This window comes from Triturus cristatus, chromosome 2_1 (assembly GCF_964204655.1).
Source record: "Triturus cristatus chromosome 2_1, aTriCri1.1, whole genome shotgun sequence".
NCBI lineage: Eukaryota > Metazoa > Chordata > Amphibia > Caudata > Salamandridae > Triturus > Triturus cristatus.
Window position 1 is genome coordinate 301,880,360 of NC_140581.1, and position 15,431 is coordinate 301,895,790.

Sequence of the window (15,431 nt, forward strand, 5' to 3'; positions counted from 1 at the left end):
CGCTTAATTTAGCAGAAGAAGCAGGTGTCTGAGTGTTGCTTTTTCATAGATCTGCTGTGTGTAACAACTTGATGTGAGTGGGTTGCGAACAGGGCCGGACTGGGAACCACAACCGGACCTGGCAAAGTGCTCGCCGGCCCCCAGCCCCCAACGGGGATGCCGCCAAGCTCTTTTCCAGGGCCGGTTTTCGGTCGATTTTGTTACAGGGCCGATTTTGCAGCTAAGCTGCAAAACCGGCCCTGTAACAAAACCGGCCCCCAGTGGCCCAAAACCGGCCCCCACCCGTGCGGCGCACCGGGGATTGCCCGGTGCCCGCTACGTCCAGTCCGGGCCCGGTTGCGAAGGTGTCTTTGGCACACTCTGGTTATGTCGATGGCTGTTTTGTGGTGAGTGATATCTTGTCACAGAGTTGGATTAGTAATTTGGACCAGTAATTTGGACAAGTAAATTAAGATGGTGATTGTGCCAGGTTAGCGCATATATATATGGTTGTTAGTGTGATCTGATATTACTCACTGCTGTGTCAAAATGGTAAAACCTTAAGCTTAAAGCTTTATGCAAATATTGTGACAAACATAAGCATTCTTACCATAATTACATTTCTGTAAAGAATTTGAGATCAACTCTAAAGAACAACTGTAAATATAACCATCTATATAGCCCATATCAGAGACCTGATAGGTTAGGAACAAGTGGGCCTAATCAGCGTTCAACATTGCCTGACTGGTTAAGATCATGTATTGCTAAAATTCAATTCTTAACAAATTGGAGCTCATACAAAAAGGCATCACCATCATCCCAAAGTCATCTTAAAACATTGTGACAAATGTACAAGAGTACTATCAACAAACGAAAGCACCTTTAAGGGTTCATTTCGACTTTCTAAAATTTCCAAACCAGGATAGTTTATCGCTTTTGTGTCATCTGGGTCACTTTTGTCTGTGCGGTGTCCATCTCATTTTGTTTCTTTCTCGTTTAAGAAACTCTACAGATCTCTCAGGTCCCTGAAGATATGGGCCCCACCGTCTAGGTTGATTCTGAATTTTGCTGGGCCAGCGAAGGAGAGAGAACATGATGTTTGTGTTGTGCGGTCTTTGGCGTAAGGCAAGAAAGCCTTTCCTGGTTTCCACAGTGCCCCTTGAGAAGTCTTGTGATGTGTATATTTTATTGCCGTTCCAGTCGATGGAGTTGTTCTTACTCATGTGGCCCGAAATCAACTCAACTTGCTGATATCTCACAAGTTTGCACTCAGTTGGCCTGGGCTTTTCTGATGGCGAGTGTTTCAAAGAGGGAGCTCTGTGTCCCCTTTCCATCTCCAGGTCTTTGGTGAAACGAATTCCTGTTGCCTTAGTATGTCATGCTTCTAAAAATGTGGTGCATGAGCTGGTGGCATCTTCTGCCCCTTCTAGAACACCAAATGTGTGGCGATTCACCCTCTATTATTATCCCCCAATTCTGAAATTGTCTTTTTAGGCTTTCTGAGATCACTTCAGAGATGTAATATCTTTTTGAGCAGTCTTTTGGAAGTCTTCAATGGCGCTGATCCTGTTTTACGCTTCTGCAGGTCTGGAATGTATCCTTGTTATGTCCGATCTGATTGACGCAAAATGATTTTGTATAACATCCGTGTTTGATTTTGTTTACTTAGCTAAGTGTGAATCCGACTAGCTTTTTCAGTATTATGTCCATTGTTGTATTGATGTCTGTTTTCCCTTTGATAGGTGGAATCCGTATTAGGCGAATCAGCTTTAGTACTTTTCTGCATTGGTTTGGATTCTTTCTCAGCCATGGTTGCCCTACTTGTTTTTAGGGCATGTGTTTTTGTTGTTGGCCATTATTCAAGTGCCGCACAACTGTTATAAGCATTCTTGCCTGATTCCTTATCTGGTTCCTTGCAGTCGTTAATACGCTGGTGGTGTTTATTGACAGATTCAATTACCCTTGTTTGTGTTGTTGTTTGGTTGCGTTGTTGAGATTATGTTAGCGTAATTTCTAAGGTTTTGCACTATGTAAAAAAGTTCAGCTTGCAGCAGGTTATAGGAGCAGATAGTAGGATTAATGGTGCTCAGTATGCCTCGTTGCAATTCTTGATAGAGGTTGACCATAGAGATCTAGGGGCACATGCATCAACATAAGGAATTGCGATTCCTTAATAGCAATTTTTTTTAAATCACTGTATAGGAATCGCAATTCATTATTCATGTAGGAATTGCTAAAAAAACTGTGATTCCTAAATATTACTTAATTGCAAATTGCACATTGCGATTCGCAATTAAGAAATAGTTTCCCATTCAATCCTGTGGGCCTAAAGGAATGCAATTTCAAGGACACCCTGATATACCCCTGAAATTGCCATGTGACCACATGTTGAGCACACACATGCCCCAAGGGCATGTGTGTGTAACATGGAACTTTGAAAAATGCACTTTCAAGTTTTTGCAAATTACCATCAACTTTAAATTGATGGTAATTTTCGATCCCTAATTACGAAATCGCAATTTAAAATTGCATCATGCATTGCATTTAGGGAATCGCAAGGTGCGATTCCCTAAATGCATTTGCAATTTAAGTAATCGCAAATTTTTCGATTACTTAAATTGCGAATTTGCCTTTGGGTTTATGCATCCCAAATGCAAAAATACCGGTTGCAAAGGGGTAGATTCTGCGAATCTGCCCCTTTGCTACCGGTATTTAGAATGATGCATGTGCCCCCTAATATCAAGAATAGTAGCACTAATAGGTTCTAGTGTCAAGATCAGTGCCAAGAGCAGACAGCCTCTTATGTCTGTTAGCGTGTTGTCTGTGGTTTAAGTGGCACTGCACATTTCACAGTTCACCTACAATAGCAAGTGTTGCTGTTCACAGCACGTCCGATTTGCTCAAATCGATCACACTTCTCTATTTCACCCTTTCAATATTCGCTGGCTGTGAAATAATAATGATCAGGACACCTATTAGGTCACCTAGTCGTTGTTCGGGATTTTGGCTGGTTGAAGAGGTCTAATGCCAAGAATAATAACACAAACAGGTTCTAATGTTAAAAACATTGCAGAGAACAGACACCCTCTTATGGCTGGGGTTTAAGTGATACTGCACATTTCACAAAATATATTACGTGTATCAGTGCCAATGCGCACAGCAATTCCGAACTACCAAAGTTGATTGCAATCCGCGATTCAGTGTGCCACACATGTGAGTGAAAGGTGGTTGTTTTGCATCCATTTTGGTTATTGCATTTGTTTATCTATTATTTGTCTTTTTATGCTGTGTGTTTATGATGAGTATTTATAATGGTCTCAGTGTGGCCCATTTTTGAACGACACTACAGTTATTCATATTCAGTGCTCTTCAGATCATTGTTGAGATCGCGGTGCCAATTAGGGTGACCAACTGGCATGGGTGCAAATTCAGGACGGTGAGTGTGAAAATTTAAGACAAAGGGTCGAAATCCAGGATAAAAATTCAGGACAGGAGGTCAAAATTCAGGACAAAACTTCAGGACAAAAGGTACGTTTTACAGACACATCAGAGGAGGTTGCGCAATAGCGTATAATCAAGCCCATCCTTATCCAAACATATTCAACCATTTGCAAACCTATCTATCATGTATCCTTCCATACATAATTTCACTCACCCATCCCTCCATCAACCCTTTCACTCATCCATCCATTATCCATCCATCCACCCTTTCACCCTATCCATCGGCACACTCATCCATCCACTCTTCCACCCATCCATCCATTTACTCACTCATCCATCCAGCCTTATAGCCTTTCACCCATCCAGCCATCCTTTCACTTACTAATCCATTCACCCAGTCACTCATCCTTCCACCCATATACCCTTTCAGTCATCCATCCATCCTCCCTTTCTCTCTCCATTGACACTTTCGCTTAGCTATCCTTCCTTCCTTCCTTCCACCCATCCATCTACTCTTCTACTCATGAATCCATCCATTGAACCTATCACTCATCCGTCCTTTCTCTCATCCATCCACCCATTCACTCCTTCACTCATCTATCCATCATTTTGTCCATCTACCCTCCCTGTTGCCTTCTTTATTTGTACAGGGTATATTTAGAGGCTCTTGAGTCAATATTCTACTCCATATGGTTTATTTTGATCCTTTGTCTATAGTACAGCGCCTGGCATCCTACAATGGGAGAGAGGGTGCAGCTATGACACTGACCGCTTAAAATGTGTAAAAAAGGCAGCGTTATTGAAACAGCTGCACATTACAAAAAAGTAATCTGGCAACTGCCTTACAAAACTAAAATCTTGCTATATATCAATTATTCTACCACCTGACCCCACCCCTATGATCCCCCAACGTGTCACACCCTGAAATTAGCACATTACAAACATTACAGTGTATTGCATTTAAAATTACCAAATTCTATTAACCCTACATCCTATGCCTGCAAGTATGAAACTGTAAATAACCAATTATCCTAAACTGAACCTTGAACTACCTGCTTATCCTTCTCTGCACATGATTCACTAACTTTCAACGCCAACCAAACTTCTGCCAACCCCAGGCAAACTTTGCATGCCCACGCCACCCAGAAAAAGGGGGTGGCACACAGCCTTTTTTCTGCCCCCCCCTTTCATGTTGAAATTCACAACTTCTAATGTCTACAGCTGTACATTCAGTGTTCTAGCCAACACCTCCATGATCTCCAACAAGTAAAGATCCATGCCCAATCTGGATAAGTGAACCCTGTCGCTCCCCAAATTCTACAGTTTGGAACTGATTATCAAAATGATAAATCCTGCCAAACCCAATCCCACAACAAAAATGAGCCATTTCACTATTAACCTTTCTACGTGCTCTATCTACCACCCTTGGCTTTACTGCACCTCTCCAAGCCCCCCGGGGCACAAACTCTGTCCACAGGACGAAACACCTTGCCACTTTTCTTAAATGAGAGCTAAATATTTCTTCATGCTATGCGTCAGCACAACCCCTCACTCCTTACAAAGATCATCCTCCCCCAAATGCAGTACCAATATATCTGGGTACCTTCGGCCCACCAACATATTTTTCAAACAAGGGACCAGCACCTTTCAACATTTGCCTTCTTTCCCTTTCCATGTGATCTTGAACATACACTCATTGAAAACTACATTTTCACCAAAATAACTCTGACACGCTTGCACTTCGGCCCAATTAACAAATGAGTGTCCAACTACCCAAATCACCATCTCCCCCTCCTCTGGGACGGACACTGAACCTGCAAAAAGCAAAAGGAAGTAGATTTCATATTGTACTGTCTATCGGGCATGTTTCATCCCCCAACCCCCTCGCATAATGCCTGTAATACTGGGACGACCAGCGGCCAAGCCGCATAATTTCATCCTAAGCCCAACCCCTATGGCCTGTCTTCGACGCTGCACCGATGTAGAAGAAATGTGTCCCATATATTGCCTCTGTAAAGCTTTCCAGAGAAGTCTAAACTCCCCCACAGTGAGACAAAGCTTCTGCAATGTTATTTTCTACACCCGGTCCATGCAAAGCTTTAATAGCAATGTCATAACGCAAACAACTCAGCACAAATACAGTTTCAACACTTGCTCATCCCTGGCGGAATGGCGATTGACAATTGCCACTACTGCCATGTTGTCCACCTGAAGCAGCACTCCTTTGTGTACCAATTCCTCCCCCCAGAGTGTCACTGTGACCACAAGGGGAAAAAGCTACCAAAATGCAATGCACTTGTGCTGTTGAGCCAGTGGGCTGGCAAGCGTTCTGCGCACCACCTCCCTTGCCAGTAAAGTCCAAAACCTAGGCTTCCCGCTGCATCAGAAAAAATCTGAATGTTCCACTCCATGTTTCCATCCCTCGCTAACGGAACTCCATTGAAAGACTGCAAAAACACTACCCACATCCTCAAGTCTTCTTTAACCCTGGCTGATAGCCAGATGTTATGGTGAGGTAACTGTTTTCCCGACAATGCACGTCCCAACTTACTGCAAAATGTCTTCACCGCCCTGACTACTCTACAAGTGGAGTTAAGGTGCCCCAACAGAATCTGAACCTCCTTGACTTTCTCGTCATGTGGCAGCATGTCCCTCAACAATGCCAGCATCTTGACCTTCTTATCCTGAGGCAAAAGTGCCTCCTTTTTCGCAAAATCAATATCGATTACCAAGAATGATAGCTCTGTGCTAGGGCCCATTGTCGTGCGGCACCCCGAGATCTCCCATCAGCTCTTGGAAACTTTCCAGTGTATCCCGGCAGCCTGTGGAGCTGGGTAGACCTACAAAGAAAAAATCATCCTAATAATGCGTGACCAACTGGTGCCCTGTGTACCAAGAAAAAAGCTACTGCAGAAATGTGCTGAAACGTTAGACCGTTGCACATAAAAAAGAACAACCCATTGGCAATGCTTTGTCCACGTACCACTTTCTCTCAAAGTGGATACCCAAGGCTTGAAAATCATCTGGGTAGACTAGATGCAGCTAAAGCTCGTATTTTATGTTGCATTTTGCCATTGGTGCGCCTGCGCCCGCCGCCACAACTAGTGACATGGCCACGTCAACTGAGGAATAAGACACCGTGGGCGCATCCTTGGAAATGAAATCATTAACTGATCCTCCTTCCGGCCATGACAAATGCTATATCAGTCTGAATTGGCCCTCCTCTTTTTTGGGGACTACATCAATTAGAGATACACTCAAATTTTCCATGGAAGGGCCCGTAAGTGTACCTTCCCTCATCTGTTTGTCAAGTTTGTCCTGTACTGCCTGTTTGTGTTCTTTGGCCCTCCCACAAAACCCTTGGCTTTTCCCCACGCTCATAGTGCTCCTGCCAGAACTCCAACCTGTCCACCTTATCCAGAGTATGACCCCTTTGGCCCAAGCCCTTGTGTCCCCTTACCTCCCCGAGTGCCCGTAAACTGCTGCTGGTGCCCCCTTGAATTCCCCCTGGGCAGATACCAATGGCTTCCTCCCTGGTGGTAACCACCCCCGCCCCATAACAATCGACTAGGGGGTGCTGTTGCCGCACATTGAACATTCATGGGGGAACTTACAATACTCGTGCGTGCACAGCCCCTTATTATAGTCCCAGCAATTTCCGCTGGCTCCTGGCTGACTCTTCCCTGTTCCACCCACCCCTCCCTGGTTGGGTCACTCTTGAAAGGGCCGATAAACTACGGGCAAACCGCTGGCCATGAAAATTGTCTTGCCCCTTTTCGCTGCCCCTCTCGTGTGTTGCCACAGGTCGCTATCTAATTACCCCCATTTGGTTTTGGGGTCCCATGCCAAGCCTGCCCTTTCATAAATCAGGAATGCCGCTGTCCAATTTTCAATTATAAGGGGCACCTTCTGCCTCTTGGCCAAATCATATTCTTCCTCCTTGGACCGCTCTTTGGACATAACATCCCGATGCAACAGTTTAAGCATCTCCATGTACTCCCCTTTCCAAATGCACTCTTTGGTGGCCAGCATAAGGTGCGCCCTGAAGGTTTTGTCACCCCCATGTACGGTAGTTTTTTTAACTTCAATTCCTTACTTTCTGGGCCCTCTTTCTTATCTCCTTTATTGTTCTTGTCCACTTTATTTTTCCCTTTGTTCAGACTACCCTCCTCTTTAGCACTCCCCAAGCCCCCTGCCTCACTGGTGCTCACTCCCACATCTGACTCATATTTCCCATTCTGTAAACTTCCCCCTTCTCCCTGCAGCTCCCCGTGCCCACGCTGATTGAGACCATTACAGGTTTCCCATCTTGCCCCTGGCCTTACCTGGCTTCAAGGAAGGTGCCCGTAAAGATGTAGTCCGCCTTACCAGGGGCCCATCACTTCTGGCGCTCTTGCTGGCCTTGCCACAGTCCATGACACCCTTACTGGCCTCTCTGCTCACCACTGTAACACACTAGGCGAAACATTAGAATTTCCCCTGTCCCCTTTCTCATCATCCTCCCATTGCTCACCTTCTTCGAGGCTCTCCTTGTTGAAATCCAACACTTCTTCGCTATGCAAAACCTCCTGTGGTCATTCCAGGCACCCTATTTACTTCTATCGGTGGGCCCTTTTTGGCCGCCCCACCCATAACCCTTCGCCGAGTATACAGGGGGTAGGCTGTACCCTTCTGTGCCTCTCCAGCACCCCCACATGCTGTTCGTCTTCTTTCCGGAAGACGTTGGGGCCAGTGAGGAAGTTCTGGGCCTGCTTGTTCTGGCCACAATGGGCTCCCCCATTGATATCAGGTGTGCCGTTTTGGGACCGACCCTCTCTTTGCCTCGGCTCAAGTGAGTCGCTCCCAGCTCTGCCGAGTCGGCTGCACTGCCCCAAATGTCGCCCTGCAAGACAAACGGCTGGACCGGTGTGCTGGTCCCCTGCTACAGACCTACCTGTTTCACTCTCTTCTTCCTACCCTTCCCCTCTGCCCCTTGCTTATCGCCCTCCACCTTCACTATCTCCATCACCACCTTACCCTCCTCCTCCCCTCCCTCTTTCCCCGCGCTCCATTCTAAGATTGCTGCAATAAACGCAGATGCTGGTCCTTGAACCAATGGCACCTCTTGAACCTCTACTCACTACCCCCCCAACCTCCTCTCATGAACTAGAGATCCTCTATCCCATTGAAGAGACCTTCCCTTTTGCTAGATAGGCGTCAAGTTGTGCCACCCTGTCCCCCACGCGAACCTCTTCTCACCAGGATTCAAATATATCCAGTCCCCCATGCCTTAGGGCCCCAAGCCAGTTCCTGCTCTTCAGGCACTTCATCCTCTTCCCCCTCCCCCCACTCCTGCTCTTCCCTCCTACCACCAAACTGCCTTGCCTATCTTGACATTAGACCAGGGCCCCCCTCCTCCTCTGCATCATGCTCCCTCCCCACCCTTCATCCACACCTACCACTCTGCCAGTGGTGCTGCTTGCCTCCCTAGGCAGCTCGCACCACATGTCTCAACGCCTTCCTTTCCTCTCTCCCCCGCCCTTTCTATGGCCATTTGCTTGCCCTAGCAAGCTCCTCACGCGAGGCCGCTCACCCTGCTTGGCCCCGCTCAAATATTGGGCCCTTATGGTTCTGCAGTGCAACCGACGTCGCTCTGGTTGCGTCCCGCTGCCCACCGTACACATGAGTACCATGCCCCGAGGGTGCGCTTCCAGCTCTCCAGCCCCGCTGTTAGGGACGGCCTCCTCTCCTGCTGGCAAGGGCCTGCCCACGTCCCCGCCTCCAGACATTAGGCCATAGCCGCAGGACGCAATCCGGCCCCCGCCCGCTGCATGGCCCGAGGGGGCACTCTACACGTATGAGCAGCCCCTCTCACTTACCTTGACAACCTGGACCCCACTCGATGCCCTAATTTTTCTCGGAGCGGAGCACACCGCAATCGCAGCGGCCTCCGACGCTCATTGGCATTCGAAACCAATAGATCCACATGCCTGCTTCATTCAGGAGGCACATCGCCTCACGAACCCACTCATCCTCCATGTTCAGGTAAGGAACAGCTTAAGTTCTTATTATTCAGCACACTACCCTGATATAACTACTCCTGCTCCATGCTGCTAATTCTGCAACTGACGCCACTACTACAGAAATACATTTCTACCACTACTCCCTGCAACCAGCCACCAAGTCACCAAAGCCAGCCATGGTGGCAGAGAGCCCCAAACCCCTATACTATATAGCTTTTTTGGGTTATACTCATGAAGCCCAAATAAACTCAAAATGTCAGTCCCCTGGACTGCACCACCCTCCCAATCTTCCCGGGGGGCAGACCTCCCTCCTGTTGGCTGCCCCCAAACCCTTATTGTTAGCTAGTTTACTCTACAACTTAAAAAACGAAATATTGAATTGTGAATTTGAGGGTACCCCACTAGTGTTCCCTGTCAGCAAATACTGGCTATTGTAGCAGACTTGAATAGTAGGAATGGTTTCCTCTAAATATAATGGGGCCAATTTAGCATTGGTCAGGATGCAGCATAGGGAAAGATATGGTGAACGATTATATACATCACACTTCTCATTCCAACAGCCTTACCACATTATTTGGTTGACAAATGATAACCACAAAATATTGTTATTGTCTTGCAAATCCTATCAATGGAGGGTTTATCAGTGTATGCTCATCAAAATGGAATTTGCTTCCATCACTACTTCCAACCATCAAACTTGTTCAAAATTATTTGAATAAAACAACCGTGCAATCATAATTTACGTAGAAATTTACCAACCATATCCCAGAGCAAAAAATGATTTTGATGCGCAGTTGAAAATGTCATCAGATATTTACTTTTATTAGAAAGCAGAGAGTTTGGTGTTAATAGCTCTGATCTAAAACAATTTTCCAATGGGTAGAAATTGGAGATGTTCTGAAATCTATCACAATACAATCAACATTTACTGAAATGAATCAAAGTACGAAGTGCACACTAACCAGAAATGCTCTGGTGTGTTACATTATTGGTATTTGTAGTGCACACATCTGCCATAAGTATAACCTCATGACCGTTATCTGAGTGCCTTTGAAATGATTCTTTGGTTCCACCCCTTGAACCTCAGTGATATGTGAAGCTATGTTTTGGCTATTATGTTCTGGTACGTCTCTAGGTTGGTTGACACTTTTTTATTCACTGTGCTCAGAATTTATGATTATTGTCTCTGGAAGTGAGGTTAAAGGCTTCTACAGTTTGTTTAAGAATGTCTTAGGTCTTTAACATTCCTATTGCATGGCAGTTATTTGTGGCTGATGTGTCTTGGTGCCAAGTTTAATATGTTCTGTTTGTTGCATATGTGTTGTATCAAAGAGACAAGTGCTGTTGGTAGCTCCACAGCAACTAACATTTGCAAGCAGTGTTAATTATATGGAAATGTTTGTGTAATTCTCAGTACAACTGTGTTATTCCCAGATGCTTTTACAATATCCATGTGATCCCTGGTGCAAATAAATTAACTGCATCCGAAAAGAAAGGCCAATGTATCGTCCGCATGAACCCCTTGCCCCTCAGTACACTGTTTCTAGGCTTCAGGTAGCACCATTGACCATGACTTAATACCTGATCTAGTGTGAGTAGCACTTTCAAAGGTTAACATCACAACCCCTAGCCATCCTAGAATCCCCTATGGAGTCAGAACTCCTCCATAGTAATAACCTGTTGATAAAACACAAGATGCAGGGAAATATTAGGTTGATGGTGCCCTTCCACTCTAGTCAGAGAACTCTACAAGTTACTTCCAGTTCTTGGCATGCTAAGGAATATTTAGCCTTGTGAACCTAACACCACACGGCTGAGGTAATTTCAATGTAATTTCAATGATTGGTCAATTTAAGTCAGAGCAGGTTCCAAGCACTGCACATTCTACACTTTACAGGCAGTGTAGGAGCCTAGTCACACCACACATTAAAACATTGACCTCTCTCCACCAAATGCTACCAGTCGAATTCCCTATATTTTTACCATACAATAGAGAAATTGAATAGTCTCCAACATATGGCTGATATTAAACCAAATCAGACAAATTAAATACCAATATATAAAATGTTTATCACTGCTACATTGAAATATTTTCCAGGACTGTTTCACGAACCTGAACTTTTCAGTTGTCGCAGATTGTTTTGCGGCTATCTTATATGCATAAAACGTGTACAAATGATCTCTTGATGCATAGTTCTTTGTTTTGGAAATATAGAACAGCTGCAAGATAATAGCATGAAATTATATTGGGTTTGCATTGTCATCGGCTGAATCTAAGGGGATGCTGTAAAGCTAAGCGAAGCGAGATAATGGAAGACGTAAAATTAGCACATTTTAATTCTCTTTTTAACATCAAGAGAGTGAGAGCTAATGCTACTAAACCTAAGAGCATTTTCTTCATGCTGACAAGAGTATACTTGTCACGTTCGGATAGTGTTCAGGAATAAGAAATAAAAAAAATGGATAATTTGCTGGTTTGAAGCTATTATACAAAATACTAGGGGCCTACTTACGAGTCTGGTGGTCTGAGGACCACCAGACTCACTGGGGCACAGCTTGGCCGTCCTGTCACTGCCACGCCGGCGGCCCGACCGCCCCTTTACGAGTTGGGATTTCGGACTGCCATTGCACTGCCGCAGCAGCCAGGGAACCGTGATTACCTGGAGGTGGCACGGCAGTCTGAGGGCCAAGATATGCTTGGTTGTGGCCTGAGGCACAACCAAGCATTTTACGACTTTTCTCACCACCAGTGGTGTCATGGAGGTTCTTCCTCCATGAAAAGGCTGGCACTGAGGAAAGAAACGGGGCATTGTAGGGGCCTCTTGCCCCTGTGCCGTGCATGCATGCAGGGGGGCTCATATTGTGCCCCCCTGAATTTCTGAAGCTCAGTTCCTGCACAGGAAAAAATGCTCAACATGGTACATTTCTTCCTGTGCAGGAATGTGCACTGGCGGTCCAGTGGCGGTGCTGTTTCAGGCTGAAATGAGTTTATAACTGACAGTGCACTCCCACATGATACTTTAGTTACAATAAAAAAATCGCCCACCTCATGTCCATTAAAGCTATGTGTGTCGCAAAATGTTGTGGTTCCAAAAATTGTGTCATGGTTCTAAAAGGTATTAGAAGCACTTTTTAAAACTATTGCATTCTGTGAAGTCAATTGTGTAGGAAATTGCCCCTTTTTGCACGGTTGCCCACCACTTTTTGCCTAATGTTGATGCTCTTTGACTGAGTGTGCCCTGGGTTTTTGCTAACCAGGTACCCAGGGCCTATATTCTTTCCTTAAAACTGTACTGTTGCAAAACCCAATTGGCAACTCTCTGGCCACATGTAAGCCCCTTGTAAAAGGTACCATAGGTGCCAAGGGCACTGTGACAAGGTAAGGCGTCTGAGGGCTGCAGCACCTATTGTGCCACCCTTAGAGACACTGTTCCTTAAAACACACACACTGCCATTGCAGGCTGAGATTTGTGGTGCAGAACAAAGTGAAGAGTTGACATCCCTGTGTGCTATGCCTACAATCCACTGCCTTGGCATAGGTAAGCCACCCCTCTAGCTGGGTGCTCTACATCACTGGTGAGGGTGCAGGTGCATGTTTGATATCAAACTTCTCAGCACCTTAAACCCACACTGACGCCAGGATGGGATTTAATAATAAATGCACTCAGAGCGCATCTTAGAGATACCCCCTGACAAACTACCTGAATCTAGTGTCCTGGCTTCTCGCCAGCTGCCACCACCAGACATTTTTCAGGACCCCTGGGTTGAGAGTCTGCCGCTCTGAAACAAAGCACATCCTGGGTTGAGGTGCCAAGCCTCCTCCCCGAGGATGGACAAGGTCCACAAAGGGGACGATTCAAAGGCTTGTCACCTTTGTAATCTTGCCCAGCCATTTGCTGCTCCCAGCAACTGTCCCCCACCGATTCTGACCCCCACTTTGGGTGGGAGATCGGCAGGAAAACCACTGGAGGGGGGCATAATAGGGGGTGTACCCACCCCAAGGAAGGGACTCATTGGTCCCAACCTGTACCTACCTGAAGCACACCTATAGTTGGTATTTAGTGGCAACAGCAAACCGTGCCTCCTCAGACAAGAAGAAACAAGAAGAAGAAGATGGACCGAAGAGCCGTGCTGAAGGAAGAAGAGGGGGACATCAACTGACTTGGTCCAGCCCTACTGGCCTGTCCTGACCTCGAATTGCTCCGGCAGAATCCCAGTGTGACCTACAGCCAGAAGCCCCCCAGAATCCAGGGGACCTGCCCTGCTTTCACTAAAAAGACTTTGTCTCCAGTGAGCACCGGATTTGCTCACCAACAGACTCTGATTCCGACCAAATCTGCGAGTCTGCACCACTCTGCACCCGACGCCCACGGCCAGAGTTTGAGTGGCCATGAGGATGTCTCGCTGGGGATACTAACCTGGGATCTGGTGATACCTCAAGTCTCCCTACAGGGCCTGCAGCCACATTCTGGAGGGTCCCCCCAACCGCTACTGGGGCCGGTAAGTGCAACCCGACGCCGAAAGACACCCCTGTACCCGACACACCATGGCCTTGGGTGACCCAACCGAAAGTGTCCTGGCATCCCTCAACATCCCAACTTACCTGTCCAACCAGTGGTTGCCTCCAGACGATCTTCGTGCCTGAGCCTGCAGTGTTTGCTCTGACCAGAGCCTCCCTATTGAAAACAACAGGGCTCCCGACATCGATCCAGCCACCTGCACCCTGAGCTAAACCCGAGGAGCTTTGCTCCCACATCCAAGTAGCGTGCCCGTGAGCAGCAACCAGACATTGGGCCTCAGCTCTCTGAACGCGGCCGCCCTAGTGCTGCTGAGGGTGTTCTTTGAGTGCATTCTCAATGGTGGGGAAACACTGGTTCTAACCCCAGAAACCCAACTCCCACAACCAAGTACTTACTTTGTAACCGACAACTTCATTTCCCCCCCCCCAAAGGATTGCATTGACTGCTTTTCTGTGAAAAAAGTTCTAAGTGTGAAGGTGGACAATTGTATAAAAACCTTGTGCATTTACAAAAACTGACTTACTTAATCTGTTATTTAGGAAATGTCACAGTGTGATATCTATGCGTATCACACTGAGTAGGAAAAGAAATGTAAAAAGTAATCTTAAAGTCATTGCAAAGTAACTGAAAAGTAATTTCAACTGTTTCTGAACATTTGACCTACCTGTATCTACATTCAACTGCGTTAAACTGTAGTATCAGAAAAGTACTATTTTAACTTCCCTGCACCAAGTCTGGCTTGGTTCTAAAAATAAAATACAACAAAGAAATATTTTTATACAAAACAGTTGGTCAGAGTTCAGTCTTTAAGTGTGTGAAATCATTTCTTGCCTGAGTGTGTGCAATAAATGCTTAACACTTCCCTCTGATAAAGCCTTACTGCTCGCCCACACTAGCACACATAGAGACCTCTGCCTACCCTTGGGGATCCAGGGCTGGACTGGCCGTAGCGGGCACCGGGCGTTTCCCCGGTGAGCCGCCATGGTGGGGGCTAGTTTAGGGCCCCCTGGGGGCAGTTTTTGTCACCGGGGGCTGACAATTTCGGCCCCCTATAACAAAATTGGCCGAAACCGGCCCTAACAAACAGCTCGGCCGCACTCCCCTCCTCCCCTCCAGGGGGGCTGCCCCAGCAATTTACTAGGGCCGGTTTTGGTTCCCAAACCGGCCCTATGGGGATCCACTGGACTCTGTGCACACTATACCTTACTTTGGTATAGTATATACAGAGCCAGCTTCCTACAAATGGCCAGTGTAAATAAAATTGATCTCTTGTACTTCCGAGCAAGAGCAAACATTAATTGTTGGTAAAGAACTGTTGGAATAGGATCGTTTGAAAGAACGTACATTCTATTACTTTATTATATTAGATTCTGTTTTTTATCACTGTATGTTACAGTGTCACAATAGCTACATACTAATGCCTTAGAATGTGCTGCATAATTTTCCTTTCAAGATATGGCACATATTTTTTCCATTCCTTGCCGCATAT

General features: G+C 46.2%; 1 protein-coding gene across 1 annotated transcript in view; it reads left to right on the top strand.

Moving 5' to 3' along the window:
* The window catches only part of C7 (complement C7), a 571,431-nt gene that overhangs the window by 487,972 nt on the left and 68,028 nt on the right, over nucleotides 1–15,431 (top strand). The gene's annotated exons all lie outside the window — the stretch shown is intronic.